The sequence below is a fragment of the Vombatus ursinus genome, unplaced genomic scaffold (genome assembly GCF_900497805.2).
Source record: "Vombatus ursinus unplaced genomic scaffold, bare-nosed wombat genome assembly UNPS02004577.1, whole genome shotgun sequence".
NCBI lineage: Eukaryota > Metazoa > Chordata > Mammalia > Diprotodontia > Vombatidae > Vombatus > Vombatus ursinus.
Window position 1 is genome coordinate 2,541,874 of NW_020944355.1, and position 16,760 is coordinate 2,558,633.

The 16,760-nt window shown below is 39.1% G+C and overlaps 1 protein-coding gene across 1 annotated transcript in view; it reads right to left on the reverse strand.

Moving 5' to 3' along the window:
- The window catches only part of DIAPH2 (diaphanous related formin 2), a 770,217-nt gene that overhangs the window by 182,079 nt on the left and 571,378 nt on the right, over positions 1-16,760 (reverse strand). The window lies entirely within an intron of this gene.

Here is a 16,760-nt window from a genome sequence, read left to right on the forward strand (position 1 = left end):
CTGATATTCTATGCAGTGTTCTACATTGATAATCCCTCCCCTCTGCAAAGCAGAAAGAGAAATGCCGTCTCATATTTCTTTTTTTGGGACCTAGCTTGGCCACGAGAATTTCTCACTAAGCACTTAATAATGCTTTCTCATTCATTCATACATAGAGTTCTCCTTGCCTTGGAATCAGTTCATCCAAACTTTGTGCTTTTCTGTGTTTATTATATTCATTGTTTCTTATTTCAAATTAATACTTTGTTACATTTATGTACCACCATTTGTTTAGCCAATCTCCAATCAAAGGAGGATCAAATTTGTTTCTTCTTTATTTTGACAAAAAGTGCTGCCAGTCGATATTTTGGTAAACGTGAGGCCTTTCTATCACTGACTTCCTTCAAGCATCCACCTTGCATTGTGATCTCTGGACAATTTTAATCACTTTCTTATAATAATTCCAAATTGATTCCTAAAAGTCTTGGACAAACACAGCTCCATCAATAGCCCATCTTTCTACAGCCTCTCCAATTTTTAACTCTTCTCATCTTTTATCACATTTGCCAATTTGCTGTATATGAGATGAAACCTTAGAATTGTTTTGATTTCCATTTCTATTGTTAGTGATTTAGAGCATCTTTCTATCTTGATGATTATAGTTTGTAATTCTTTTGAGAACTGTTCGTCTATATCCTTTGATTACTGACCTATTGGGGAATGACTTTTGGTCTTCGTTATTTCATTGGCTGCTCATATGCCTTGTATATTAGACCCTTATCTAAGATATTTGATTCAAGTGTTTTTCACTAGTTGATCATTTCTTTTTTTTTTTTAATTCTACTTTCATTAATTGTCCATGTAAAACGTTTTCATTTGTTTGATTCGGAATTCATCCCCTAGTTAGAGTTATGAAAGGTATCCGATCTGATTCTCTTCTGCATTTTTTATGACATGATCTTTAATATTCAGGTCATGTAATTATTTTGAGTTTATTACAATATGCTGTACAAGATGTTTGTCTAAACCCAATTTCTGCCACAATACTCTTTAGTTCCCCCAACAATTCAGATTAGTTGCTAGTATAATAAAGTATCAAGTGTAATATCCTACCATGAAGCTTTCATTTTTTTTTCCTGTTATGACTGACTAGACAAACTTTATATCATGTATACAAACTAGCGCTCAAATTACTTTGGTCCAAAACCATAAAGAAAAGGAGTCATTACTGCAAGTCATATGCATATGGCTTCACCTAGAAAACACAAATATTTATGTCTTTCATCTGATTCTCTTAAAAATATGGAATTCTCCTAAAAAGCTGTTTGAACCTTTAAAACAGCTTTTTTAAGAGAATCACAAAATCTTTGCTGTAAAAGGGACAACCAAATCTATCAATTCCAACCCATACCTGAACAACAGGCCACCCCTTACCTCACACGAGAAAGGTCAGTCATCCAACCATCAATGAGGTTGAAAACATGACCTCCCCGAGCAGTCAATTCCAACAGCTCCAACTGTTACATCATATCAAGCCTAAATTTGCCACTTTCCAATTTTCAACAGTGTTCAAATCTGTAGAGAGTTATGAAGGATAGGGACTGAGAAAAAACCATAACAATCAACAATAATTAAAGGACCATGAATAACCTCTGAGGAATCATTCTGGTCTGCCGGGTTTCCTTCTTGGGCAACTCTTTCTCCATGGTTTGTTTCTCTATAATATCTGAGCTCTTCTTCTGTTTGCTTGTATCTCTGGCCTAAGTTCCTGTTTTGGGATTCTGTTTTGGGATTTTGGCTTTCTCACACTCCTGATTCCCATAGGCAGGCCCTGGGTGGTCCTGAATGACTTTTATGGGCTTCCACTAACCTTGGTGTGTCTGTACTCGGAGCACTGCTGAGCTCAAGGGTTTGTGGTGAGAGCGGCACACTTAGCTGCCCTTGTCATGGTACTGCTGTGGTCTTTGGGCACCGCTGTGGCATCCCTGTTTGGGAAAGTGCCATGGTCTTCAGTCTTCTCTCGAGGCTTCCCGGGTGGGGTGCTGTCACTTCCACCCCCCCGGGGGTTCATGTATCAGGGCGCTACTGTGCTCTTTTGTCCTCCCTGGACTTTAGCCAATGAACTGAAGAGGAAGCAGGCCATTATCACAAACCAATCTCTTGCTCCATTTGCCTAGACATAACATTGGTCCGTAAAAACCTTAAGAACAACAGTTTAGATGGATTTTGTCATCCTAAAGATGTGTAATCTCCAAGTTACATGTAAGGAAAAGCTTTGAAAAGAGTGAGACCCAGTAGAAGAGCTCAAGACCATACGGGAACAGGATGACAAGAATATCATCTCCATCATCCTCTCTGCTACTGGCGGCATCCTGAGGACACTCCTAGCGAACCTAGAGCGGGCACTTTACATTTGAATACTTTTATTCAGCTTCTCAAAGCAGCTATTTCATCCACCTGTGAAATAGTCTGTACAACCCTAAATATAAAGGCATGCTGACAGGATGATGGCTTGTGCCAGAACCGTTTTTATTTGAATCTCATCAAAAAGGAAGAGAACGAAATAAGAAAAAGAAGAGCTGCTATTTGCATGATGCTTTAAGGTTGACAAAGCACTTTCATACACATTACCTCACTGGATCTTCAAAACCACCTTGGGAAATAGGTCCTAGTAGTCCACTCATTTTACAGATAGGGAAACCGAAGCACAGAGAAGTTAAGCAACTTGGGTGAGGGACACACGACGAGTAACTGACTGAGACAGGATTTGAATCTGGCTGTTCTTGATTCTAAATCCAGCTTTCTAGGCACCAGGCTAGAGTGGTTTTTTTTCTAACCATCTCAAGCATAAATAATAATAAACTTGTGAAATAAAAATTTTATTAAAAATATAGGGTAACAAATGACCAATGGTAAGACATTAAAAACAAAACTCTAAACTCCCAAATAATGGGCTGTGATCAACACCATTTCCTGTTTATAACACTGCCTTTCTAACTATAATTCAGGAATCTTTAAACATCACTGGGAGGTAGCCATGCATCATTATTGCTTAGTGGATGGGAACACCAAATGCCTAAAGTTGTTTTGCGGTTTAGGATTCTGTCATGGCTAAAGGGTGCTAATTGAGAGCATGTGTGAACAGCAGACTGATAAAAATATAAATGCATTTGCGAAAAAAATAAACTTAGAAACAAATCTATTTCCCAAGAATTGGTGAAAAGAAGCAAAGTAACAAAAAATTTACTGCAAAATATATTCACCAACCTCATTTTAAATCTCTTGCTGAAATCTCTCTTGCTTTGCTGAAAAAATATGAATAAATTAAAAATCTTATTTCCCTTGCTGTGCATAATTAACAAACGAGACCTATGGACTAAAAATGTCAAATGCAAAAAAGCTCACGTAAATGCTAAGACCTCATTTATTCCAATTAGGCTGTAAGAAATGGATGAAATGGGTTCAGAAAATTCCAAATAGTTCACATCTAAGGGGAGCAGCCACATGCAGGTCACTTTTTAATCTGAAGCAGCAAGCACATCTTTCTGACTTTACTAGACAACTTGAAAACAAAACAAACATTACAACACTGGCTCTTCAACATTGTTCCCCTCCCTTTCCTTTCTCAGCTTATAGTTTCAGGGTCAGTTTCAGAAAATCATGGCAAATTTTGTAGGATAATGTCTGCTTCCCTGTTCCAAGGAGGTTCTGCTGGAGACATCCAATGTGAGCATGCTATTTGTTGTAGTTCTTGTGTATGTTTTCCTGATTGTTTACTTAAGAATACATGAGGGGGCAGCTAGGTGGTGCAGTGGATAGAGCACTGGCCCTGAAGTCAGGAGGACCTGAGTTCAAAACCGGCCTCAGATCAAACGCTTGACACTAGCGGTGTGACCCTGAGCAAGTCACCTAACCCCAATTGCGTAAAAAAAAAAAATGAAACATGAGTATTTTCGTATATTTCAACCTCATTATACATTACTCCCTACCCGCCCTCTAAAGTCCAGTCTCTCTCTTCCATTCTAGTCTCGCTCACTGCCATTTAGACATCTCAAATTGGATATCCTGCAGTCGTCTCAAACTCAACATATCCAAAACTCATTTTCCTAGCCCCAAAAAGTAATCCTTCGGTAGTTTCATTGTTATAGTATTGAATAAACAAATAAATTTAGGTTGTATTGGCATTTTTATTATATTGGCATTGCCTATCCATGAACAACCAATTGCTTCAATTACTTAGGTTTGTCTTTCTTTCCCAAAGAGTGTTTTATAATTATATTCATATAGTTCTTGCGTGAGTCTCAGTAGGTAAACTCCCAAGTATTTTATATACTCAGTAGTTATTCTAAATGAAATTTCTCTTTTGGAATTAAGTATCTTGCCTCCCAAAATCTCCCTTCTTCACCACTTCTCTATGACTGTTGAGGGTATCACCATCCTCCCAGACCTGTAACCTCAGTGTTTTCCTTGATTCCTCACTCACTCTAATCTCACATGGCCAACTAGTGGCCAAATCTTATTTCTATATCCACAATCTCTCTTGCAATTATCTCAATCTCTAATGACAAGGACATAACCCATGTACAGGCCTTTTGTTTGACCTATTTAAATAGTCTCCTAATTGGACTCCCTATCCTAGGTCCTAGGGGTCTGTCTGTTTCAATGTGTCTCTCTCCATTCCAGCCCATCCTCTACAAAGCTGCCAAAGTGATTTTCCTAAAATGTACATCTGACCATGTCACTCCCCTACTCAATCAACTGGAGTGGTTCCCTATTGCCTCTTGGATCAAATATAAGCTTTTCTATTTAGCTTTAAAATCCCTTCTGAGACTATTTGAAACCTACCTTTCCAACATTATTTTACGTTATTCCCCTCCCCAAATTTTATGGTTGGGGTAAACTAGTCTGCCTGATTCTCCTCACACAAAACGCTCCATAATCTTTTCCTCATGCCGCTCCACTAGCTATTCCTAACGCCTGGAATGTACTTCACTGTTGCCTCTTAGAATGCCTTGTTTCCTTCAAGGCTTAGCTCAAACTCCATCTTTTACATGACAACCCCACCCTTCTACTAGTGGTTAATTCCTTCCTCACCAAAATGACTTTGCATCTATTTTGGATATCTCTACATACATATGTGGCACTAGTTCTCTTATTTTTGGATCTCCAATGCCTCACATAGTACCCGGAACATAGTAAGTGCTTAATTATGCTTGCTGGTTGGTTGACTGACTGACAGAAGCCATTCAGTATACCCTATCCTCATACAATAAACAAACAAAAAAATAAAGAAATGAAAACTGGCATTTATATAGTGACTATATGCCAGCCTCTGGGCTAGATATTTCCCAAACATTATTCCATTTGATCCTCAAAACAGCCCTGTTATTATCCTCACTTTACAATAGAGGAAATTGAGGAAAACAGAGGTTAAATGACTTGCCTAAGGTCACACACAGTAAGTGTCTGAGGCTGGTCTTCCTGACACAAGTCCAGTACTCTACCCACTAAAAAGATATCAGTATAAGTTTTAAAAAATTAAAAAAGAAAAGGAAGGGCAAGGTGCAAGAAAGAATTAAAGGCAAGTCAACAAGACTTGGTGACTGACTGAATAATGACATATGGAGAAGGAAAAGGCTAATGTGACTTCCAAGTTTCAAGCCTGAGTGTCGGGGCAAATGGGTATGCCACTGGCAAGAACAGGGAAAATGGGAAGGGAGCTATTTGGAGAGATAAGACAAGAAGTTTGGTTTTCTAGATGGCTTGGCCATTAACTTAATTTTTTTAGGTACTTTATTACATGTAAAAAACAATTTTTAACATTTTAACATTTGGGGTTTTTAAAGTTTTGAGTTCCAAATTCTATCCCTCTCTCCCTTCCCTCACCCTTCCTCAGATGTGAAGCAATCTGATATAGGTTATACATGTGCAATCATGTAAAATATTTCCATATTAGTTGGTTATTAACTTTAAATAAGGTTTGATTCTGATGAGATAAAGAGATGTGGGGAAAAAAAAAACCTGATGCAAATTAGTTATAGAAAACTAAAGCTAAGCATTTACAGAGGCTCAATGAAAGGAAATGAGATGTCTAAGTTTAATTTCAATACATGAACAAGGGTCCAGACTCCTTTTCTCCTTCAACAGTCTCCAACATCCCAATTCACTTGACCATCTGCTAGTCTAGCGTAATCTATGGAAAGATGTCCACGTGGGACCAGAAGATTGTGATTTTAATCCTGGATCTGCTGCATGTGAGTTCAAATGCCACCTCTGACATTTACTATGTGTGATTTTGAGGTCACCTAACTTCCGGAGGCCTCAGTTTCCCCATAAAATGAAGATGTTTTGCAAGATGACCTCTAAGGTCATCTCAACAGTGCTCTTTTCCTTCACAGACCTTTACATACATACACACACACACACACACACACACACACACGTGTGTGTATATATATATATATATATATATATATATATATATATATATATATATATATATTATATTTGTGTCCCACTCAGGAGCGATGATAACATTGGCAAAAAGTCGAACTATAGAGGAGCATAGTGGAAAGACCACAGGAAGTGGGAGCAGGACACCTGAGGGGGAATTCTAGCTCTATCACTTGCCAATTGGATGACTTTGGCCAAGCCATGTCATTCTCTGTGCCATATTTTCTTATCTAGAAAATGGAAATTATAGTCCATGTAATATCTTCTGCTTTAGAAACTGCTTTAGAAAACTGAAAAGATTCTAAAAATGTTAGTTATTAATAGCAGTAAATATATGTTGATTTGATTATAAATGCTCAAGAAATGCTTATTTTTAAAATAATTTCTAAAACAGAGAAAGAAGAATTAAATATAATTATCTAACTGGCCAGGCTCTATGAATAAATTCCTCATTGAGCAACCCCCTCCTGGAGCTACACTTTTATGCCCCTTTAGCAGGAAGACTGATTAGGCCTTCATAGTAGTCCAGGTGAGAAATGCTAAGAGCCTGAACCAGGGCGGTAGCCATGTGAGTGGAGAAAAGGGGATGTGTTTAGAGGGGTTGTGGACAGAGAAAGGATGACATTTGGAAACTGACAGTCTACATGGAGTGAATGAGAGTAAGGAAAGGAGGATGACCCTGAGGTGGTGTGCCTGGATGAATGGGTGCATGGTGGCACCCTCAAGAGGAATAGGGAACATGTCCCATGCGGAACATGTTAAGTTTGAAAAGTATGATGGGTACACATTTAGGGCTTCATAAATGTTTATGGAATTGAATTGACCACATCCTATGTAAGCTTTATTCAGGACCAACTTTGGGCCTTTGTTTCCACTTTGCTATGTTCTTCTCCAGCTCCTTTTACAGATGACAAAACTGAAGCAACAGGGTTAAGTGACTCACTCAGGATCACATAGCCAGTAAGTGTCTGAGGCCACATTTGAACTGAGAAAAATGAGTCTTCCTGACTCCATGCCTGGTACTCTATTCATTGTACCATCCAGCTGCCCATAAAGGAGAATGGAGCAACAAAATAGATTAGAAAGCAAAATCCACCAAGATGTTTTAAACAAGAAACACACTTGAAACAAACCCGGGGAGTTAAAATGAGGAGCTAATGTAGAATTTATTTAAACAAACAAAAAAAAAGAGCAATCCTAATCTCAGACATCACTAAAAAGAGAAAAGGTTAAAAGAGAGAAGCAATAAAATGACATTATGCTTAAAAGCGCTGTAGTTAATGAAATAATATCTGTATTTTAAAATATATATGCAAAAATGGTATTAGCATATAAGTACTTAAAGGAAGAGCTAATGGAACTATATGGACAAATAGACAACAAAGCTATAGTAGCTGGGACCTCAATGTGTCCTTTTCAAACCTAGATAAATCTAATAAAAATGTAAACAGAAAGAAATTTAAGGAGATGAAAAGAATCTTAGAAAAGTTTTATATGATGGATTTCTGGTAATTATTGAATGGGAATTGAAAGTAGTATGCATACTCCTCAGATTTGCATAGCAATGATACAAAAACTGACCATGTGCTTAGAGCAGAAAACCCTCAAATACACAAAAGCAGAAATATTAAATACCCTTTCCTGACCAAAATGCACTAAAATTATAATCAATAAAAGGCATCTCAAGAAAAGCATCATGCTTAAATGGAGACTAAATAATCCAATCCTAAAAAAAAAGAGTATGTGAAAGAACAAAATTCAGAGAAATAATAGATCATTTTATCAAAGAAAATAACAATCAGACAATATATGTAACATTTTAGAGTGCAGCCAAAGCAGTCATTAAAGGAAAATTTCTTTAAGCACTCACCAAAATAAGACCAAACTGGGCATGCTAAGATAAAACAAAACAAAACAAAACAAAATCAAAAACAAAACCCCAAAACAGAAAGGCAACAAATTTTAAAAATACTAACCATAAAAAGAGAAATTCTGAAAATCTTGTTATCTGCTATTATTGTCACTAATATCCCTGAATAATGTCCAAGCAAAATAAAATCTCGAGTTTGGCATCTTTACAATGGAAACAAAGGCCCAAATTAGTGGTCCTGAACAAAGGTTGTAGAGAATGTGGTCAATTCAATCCCGCAAACATTTATGAAGACCTAAATATGTACAGTGAACTATGTGAACAAATGCAGAGATTTAGGAAAGCACATGGCAAGTTTTTCTGACTTTCAGAACACAGGGCAGGAAATAGCATGAGCCCAGTCTGGAAGATAAAAAGCTGCATGGGGCAGTGGCCAAAGTTGTGGCTTTGTAGTCAGGGTGCACCCTGCCATATCCTGGCTCTGCTACTTGCTACCTTTGTAGCTACCAAGCAAGTCACTAAAGCCCTCGAGGTATCACTGCCAAAACGACAAGGTTGGACTCAATGCCTACTATGTTTGCTTCCACCTCCAAATGGAAGGTCCTCTTATCTTATGTGAGGAGCTGGGGGTACAAGGACAAAGTGAAAAGCAGCAAGGGAACTTACATGTAAACAAATAAATAAATACAATAAATACAACATGTAAATAAACATATACACGAAGTTTTGAGGAGGGAGAGAATACTCCTAAGGAGGAGAATGAGAAAAAGGTTCCCTTGGGAGGTAGAATCCGAGTTGAACTTTGAAGGGAATGCTCAGGATTCTAAGAGGGCGAGGTGAGAAAGGAGTACATTTCCAGAATGAGGCGACAGCCTGCGCAAAGGTGTGGAGCTAGGAGATGGAATGCTGAGTTCTAAGAGGATGGATTGGAGAAAGAAGAGACTGGAGGTAGAAAGAAAATTAGGAAGCTAATACAATGTGCCAGATGAGATCTTATAAAGGTTTGAACTAAGACAGTGTCCATGCTAGTAAAGAAAATGGCACCGTCCCTGCTCTCAAGGAACTTATATTCTACTGGCATGATACACCACATATACATGAAAATTTGAGAAGAGAGAGTAAATGATTCATTAACTTTAAATCTCAGTAGCTGGGTAAGCTTAAAAAAAAAAAGAAATTCTACTGTTTGGTTAATCTGATGTTGCCAATATTATAGTAAAGTGGAAAAAAACATTGAATTTGGCAGAGGATTTGAGTTCAATTCATGGCCCTTCCTGGGACCTCAGTTTCCTTAAGTATAAAATAAGGGGTTTGGACTTGAGTGCAGTTCCCTTCCATGTCTAAATCTACAATTCTATGTAAGACACAGCTCTTATCATTCTAGTTTTCCCAACTAAAACTTCTTGCCGGAGCCTCAGACACAAATGTGAATGGGAGAATGCCATTTTGTACATGAGGCAAGACCATTACACTGGGTCCTTAATCAGGTGCTGCTTTACCATTATTGGATATAATTTGGGATTAACAGCAAAGAAGATGGGGGCAGAGAGTTTACACCAAAGTTCCTCTGAATTCATGGCTATACATGACTCTCTTGGCAGAGAAAATGATTCACAGAAGAAAACAATCTGCTGCCCAAGAAGTCTTTGCAAATAGGAAGCAAGCACGCATTGCTTCTGGTGTTTGCTGGGATTCACTGAAGCAGCCCTCTTATATTCAAGCCCAAGCAGCTCACTGCCGAGCTTCCTTAGGAAACAAATTCAAAATTAATGCACCTCTCACATGCTGTCCGTACAGAGCTGGAGGTTTGACAGACAAACAGATCTTTGTGTACCAGTGTGGTAGTGAAGAGAATCTCTAAGGTAAATTATTAAAAACCAGAAGAAAGAAACAGGCTGTTATGTGCAAATCTCTTTGGGTATTCCACTTGCAGTTGGTTACAAAGTGGTCATGCGCCGATAATGAAGGCTGGCTGTGATCCCGAAGGCCTTCTTTTAAAAATTTGCCTTACAACTGCAAAACACATGTGATCTGAAGTTAGAAGGCAAAGCTGCCTCTCCTGTCACAGCCCATTAGAATTGCTGAACTCTGATTAGCTGGAAGTTCATCTCCAATCTGCAGCCCAGCAGAGGTTTGAAGATGCAGCAGGTTTCTGCAGACACATTTTTCTTGGTGCAAATTTGAGCATCCCACTTTCTATCTGGGAAAGATAAAAACAATTGAGTTCGACATGCCTCTGTGACCCTGAACTTGATAACATCTATGAAGTACTTTGAGCTCCTATAGAAAGGTGCTTTATAAATATAAGGTGTCTTTTATTTTTATCTTGCAGCAAAGGACTGGAATGAAATCCCAAAGAAAATAATTGGTAGAATATTTTAATGGAAAAATGTCTACTGAGGAGGGAGGCATAACAAGTGGGGCTCTACAGCAACTGGTCTAGGGTTCGTTCCTTGGTTTAATGATGTCTCAGGTAATGGGAAAGAAAGCCCTTGAGGTCAGATTTCAGTTGGCACTAAAGGTGGGCTGGGTGTTTAGTACACCCAAGAAAGAGACGAAGAGAATTTCAATGACCTTGGCAGGTAGAATCACAGTCGCCCAGAGCCCAAGGTCATGCTTATTCTAGACTCCTGCCTGTGGGCCAGATGACATGGTGTCCCACAGGAGCCTATTCGGATATTTAATCACCTTTCTTACAAACAAATTCTTCCTCAAATCACACCATAAGCTCTCTGGGATTTAAGCTCTCTGGTTGGCTTGCTTTTGTGGAGAGTGGGGAGCTGGGCAGTCAGCAGCTCCCTCAAAATCCTCTTTCCTAGAGATCTCAGTCTCCATTCCTCCCAGCCGTCACCCACCTTTGGTGGTCCCTGCAGTACCCAGCACTGACAGATGAAATGGGCTGTCGCATTTGCCGAGATTGCTGATGACAAGGTGGAATGTTATACAGGATGGAATTGAAATCTTACTGAATTATAGCTAGATTGCCCCCCATGTGACTCGAGGGTACAAAGAAGGTCATTAAAAAGGCTGAGCATGTTTCGCCAAAGCGCCCTGGGGGTGAGGTAGTAAGGACTGGGTGTGCTCTTTTCAGATCTGTTGGAGTATTTTTCCAGGTATTAAAAGTATACTGAATGGTCAGTAATAAAAGGCTTAAAGTAGTTGTAAAAACAAAACAAACCCAGCCTCATATACTAAGATCTATAGAATGCCTGAAAATAAACACAAAGCAAGCTATAGCCAAACCCAAAGAGGAAGTACTAGTCATATAGAAATATGGCAACTGAGCCTAGAGGGCATAATGAATCGTAGTATATCTGCACTGACGAAAAAAGGGAAAAACAAATTAATATAAATTTGACTAATAGTTACTCTAAATACATGAATCCCAAGGCTCCTTCATGATACAATATTCAATAACCTATTGCTTCTACATCAAGTTAACACATTATACATTTAATGAGTAATCAATTTAGCTATCCATATATCCTTTATATCTGGTTCTAATGGCCAGAGGCTGTGTCCTCTTTTTTGGTGCATGGTAGCAATGGAATAATTTCAAAGATCCATGGTCTCTCAGGTGTGAGTACTCCTTCTCCTGGTAGAGATTCCGGTGTTGTGTTCCCATTCAGTGCCTGTCAATGTACTCAGTGCCCTGAGGACTTTTGTTCCCTTCTTTAAATGTTTATGGACACTCCCCACGCAATAAAATGCAAACTCTCAACAACCACATGCAAAAAAGTTCTAAATCTTGAATAAGAGAAATAAAAATCAACACATCTCTGAATTTCTAACTCACCCATCAAACTGGAAAAGTTGAGAGAAGATGGAAAGAGTCAGTGTCAGAGGGACTGGCTGTGTGGAAACAACCATACTGTTAGTAGAGCTGTGAACTAGTTCAACTACTCTAGAAAACAATTTGGAACTAGATATTCAAAATGACTGAACTGTTGGTTCAGTGATATCACTGAAAGGCCTTTCAGCAAAGGAAGTCAAAGATAGAGGGAGAGATCTCATAGATATGAAAACACTTATAGAAGTACCTTGTTGGGGGGGGGCAAGGAATTAGGAAAAAAGGTGGATATCCATTGATAGGTGAACAGTTAAACCAATCTCAATATACAGATGTAATGGAATGTTAATGTACCCAAAACAATCAATGAAAATATTCTACCTCTATTGTTATACGGCTATGAGATGTGGAACACAACAGTATCAGAAGAAATGAAAATAAGGATCACCTGGAGGGCAGTGGAGAGGCACAAGGAGGGCGTGAGCAGGCCATAACATATATGAACAAGGAACTAAGAAGAAGAACTGGAGTAAAGTCCACCACCAAGGAAAAGTATGATTCAAAAAGAAGTGGAGCTGGTCACATGGGGATAGTGAGGGATAAAACAGAGCAGGCTCATGCTGTCCTCACAGCATCAGGTGAAAGCGCTGATGGATTGTGAACTGCATCATTGGGGGAATCATCTGAATTGATGAGTATCTTCATATTTGATCAAGAGACATTAAATATGAAGAATTCAAAGAAACTTCAGAAGACTTCTGTGAACACAGCAAGCAAAACTGAGGGTACTATATACATATATATATATATATATATAAAATCATGGAAAAGGCATTAAAAGTCATCAAAACTCTGGTCAATGCAATGATGATGGGGCATCCCTTGGTAGATATGTGATTGGACAGAGGCAAAGAACAAGGCATATGTTATCAGACACCATCAATGTGGCAATTTGTTTCACTTAGACTCTACTTCGTCAAAGGTGTTCTTTTGGAGGGTGTGTATTGGAAAATTACTTCAAATGTAAAAAAAAAAAAAGCATCAATACAACATTTTAAAAAATGTGACAAGAACACCTGGGTTCACATCCTGGCTCCAAAAAATACAAGCTGTGTGAACATAAGCAAATCAATTAACCTCTAAGTCACCTAGGCAGTAGTCCAATAATAATAGCGAATAGAGAACTTTATATAGCTCTTACTACATGTCAAGCACTGTACTAAATATTTTACAATTATTATCTCCATTTGATCCTCACAACAACCCTGAGAGGTGTTATTATTATCATCCCCATTTTACAAATGAATAAACTGAGGCAGACAGTGAATTAGGAGATTTTCTCAGGGTCCCACAGCTAGTAACTGTCTGAAGTGAGATTTGAAAACAGATCTTCCTGATTCTAGGCCTGGCACTCTATCCACTGTGCCACATAAGCTTGGCTGCCTACGGACAAGTGCTCAAAATGTATCAGTGGAGAGAGTTTCTACACTGGGAGGTACTTGCATACATGAAATCACAGCTCGCACATGTATTATCCATTCCTCTTGACCCAACGGAGACCACAGAGCTCAATCTGGAGGGCTCCCAGAGGCTATCTAGTCTAACATTCATTTTAAAGATAAGGGAACTGAGGCGAGGAGAGATGACATGACTAATGAAGGCTCTTGTAATAATAGTACCCCATGAATCACAAAGAGATAACCAGGAGAATACTGGTGCTAAAAAAATGTTAGTATTTTGTTGACTTTTTTGTGTGGTAGAGAGTAGAGTGGGATCATTCAGAGCACTGTACAATTTCTCCAATGTTACCTACCCAGACTGCTATGCTTCTTCTACTTAACTGTGAGCTCAACTAATGCTGTATCTGTAGAATTCTGTGTGTGTGTTTCTATGTTGGTGATCTAGCTCAATGGACAGGCCATCCAAATGCATGTTATAATATGAGCATGGTCCATATGGACCCATGAACCTGTACATGATAGATATCCAGATGTTGCAACAAAAATCTATGGTGGCAATTTTGAGGCTGAGAAATGGGGCAAAGGAAGGCCTGGAGTGGAGGAATTCAAAGCAATATTCTTGCAGGATTCGCCTTGTCACTGGACTCTCCTGAGAAGAGAATGAGGCTGATGACTTTGTACAGCTCTACCTCACTTAAATGTATTTCACACGAAGGTCAAAATATCAGCCTTGTGATGTCATTGATGTTCTTTAAGAACAAAGGATGAACAATAATAACAATCAATAACAGACCAGCTGTATTACACAATGTAAAAAACACCTCCCTGGTGATTATTCTCTTATTCATCATCTGGATTTGGCCAAACATCAGTGTCTAGCCATTGACTGGAATATCCTTTTCTTACTATGTTAATGATCTGCTGCCATCTCTGCTACCTCCTTCTTCCCTAGGTAGTATCCCATAATTTATAGAGGTATTTTCTGGCTTCATCATGAATCTTCTGGGTAATTTGCCTTATTTATTGGTGAAGAGAGATCTGTCCATTAGACTTGACATGTTGGACAAATAACTTCCAAGGGGATGTAAGGAGATTACAGACACAGTGGATTTTATTTCTTACCCAAAACTTTGCAACAATAAGGGTTAGGTTTGAGAGCTGCCTCCTGCCAATGTGTACACAGTTTGATGCTTTCCTGCTCACGGCTGTCTCTGAGAGCAGCAATATCTCACCACTGCCTTCTTGCATGTAAGAATGTCATTTGTTTGCTGTTATAAACTGACAATCTGGGGTAAAATGCTATAAATGATGCACTATGTTTTCAGTTTGACATGACTAGATTTGATGCTTTGTTACTTTTAAACATGTTGCTTCTTTGGTAGTGGGGAGACTGGGGCAGATCACCCAAAAGAGAAGAGCTAAGAGTTTATCTGTTTAATGGTCTCATAAAGACGTTGAGCATGGAGAAGTCACGAAGAGATAATGGTGCCAGGGTGATTTCTCAAGAACAATTTTACCCACAGGAAGGAAAAATCCCTTCAAACTCCATAAAAACAAGGTAGAGAGTTATCGCTGAATTCTAGAATCTCAGGGTTGGAAGGGACCTCAGAAGCCACCTAATTTACCAATACCTGAATCTCCTCTACCACACCACTGATGATGGCCTTCCAGACGGTGACCAAAGGCCTCCCATAAAGTAGCCCATTCAACTTTGAGATAGCCCCAATTGTTTGCAAATTTTCCCTTTTATCAGCCAAAATCTGTCCCTCTGTAACTTCTATCACTTGCTTCTGGCCCCTCTGGGACCAAGAAGAACAAACTAAAACCATTTCCCACATGAATGGTCTTTATGTCCCTTGCTATGATTTCTCTTCTTTGGGCTAACTATCTTTCCTCTCTTCAGTGGAGGAACTCATCACATACCAATGCTTATCAGATGTTTTCCAGACACATACTGTAAGGAAAGTGAAAAACAGCAGCTCACATTTATATAGCATTTTGTAGTTCAGAAAGAACTTTGCTAACAAAAACCCCATGGGGTTGGTAGTGCAAGTATCATTAAGTGGTCTAGTTACCCAGTCAAAAAAGGAAATGAGGTTCATCTGGTATGACCTGGGCCTGTGGCCACCATGCAGATTCTTTATGATCACTGTTTCCTTTTCTAGATGTTCCCAAACCATCCCCTTAATAACACATTTTTTAGAATTTTGTCAGGTCTATACTTTGCAGAATATCTCCATGTCCCCTTTTTGAAAAGGGGGCTAGTTCCCTTTCTCGAGGACTGTGCCTCCTTTCTATCACATTTCCTCACACACTGGCACTGGCCCAGCATTCACATCTGTCAGCTCTCTCACCACCCTGCAATGAAATTCAGCTGGGCCTGATGACTTGAACTCATTGATGAGTTCATCATCACTATATGCTGCCTGACCTCACTTACCTTGGCTCTCTACTCCCTGCTAACTCATTTTATTTTATACTTTCCTGTCCAAAGAGCATTTCCCTTGGAAGAGAAAAGAAAAACAAAATAAAAGGTGAGGAATTCAGCCTTGTCACCACTGTCTATAACCATCACTGCATGGAGCCTAAGCAGGGAGTGGTTGGATTCCTTTCCATGACCATTTTCAGGGCCCCAACAGAGCTTCAAACCCAACCCAACCCAGATTTTTGATTGTTCTTCCCCATCCCCTGGTCATTTGGGGAATGACACAATTGTTACAAAGTTGTCCTCTTTTGTATTCAGCCTGAGATACCTGCTCTCAGTTCCATGCCCAATACTTTGTTTTTTTTTAAATCTGAGTTTGTTTTTGAGGTTTCTCTGCATCCGCATTGGTCTCTCTCTCCCTTCTCCTCCTCTCCATCATCATTTCTGTTTGTTTCATGAGAATTTAATTTATGGAGAAGTTCCTTTCCCTTCTTCTCCCTTCCATATACTCTATGATCCAGCTACTTTGGCCTATTCTGCTGTTCCTCATGCTCACCAGTCTATACTCCATGACTTTCCCCTGGCTGCCCCCAGTATCTGACATGCTTCCTTACATCTATCATTTAGCTTCCCTGGCTTCTTTCAGGTCTCAGTTCAAATCCTCCTTTCTGCAGAAGACCCTTCAAGGTCCCTCCAGTTACTACTGCCTTCCCCTCCAATATGAACTCTGATTTGGTGTGTGTGTGTGTGTGTGTGTGTGTGTGTGTGTGTGTGTGTGTGTGT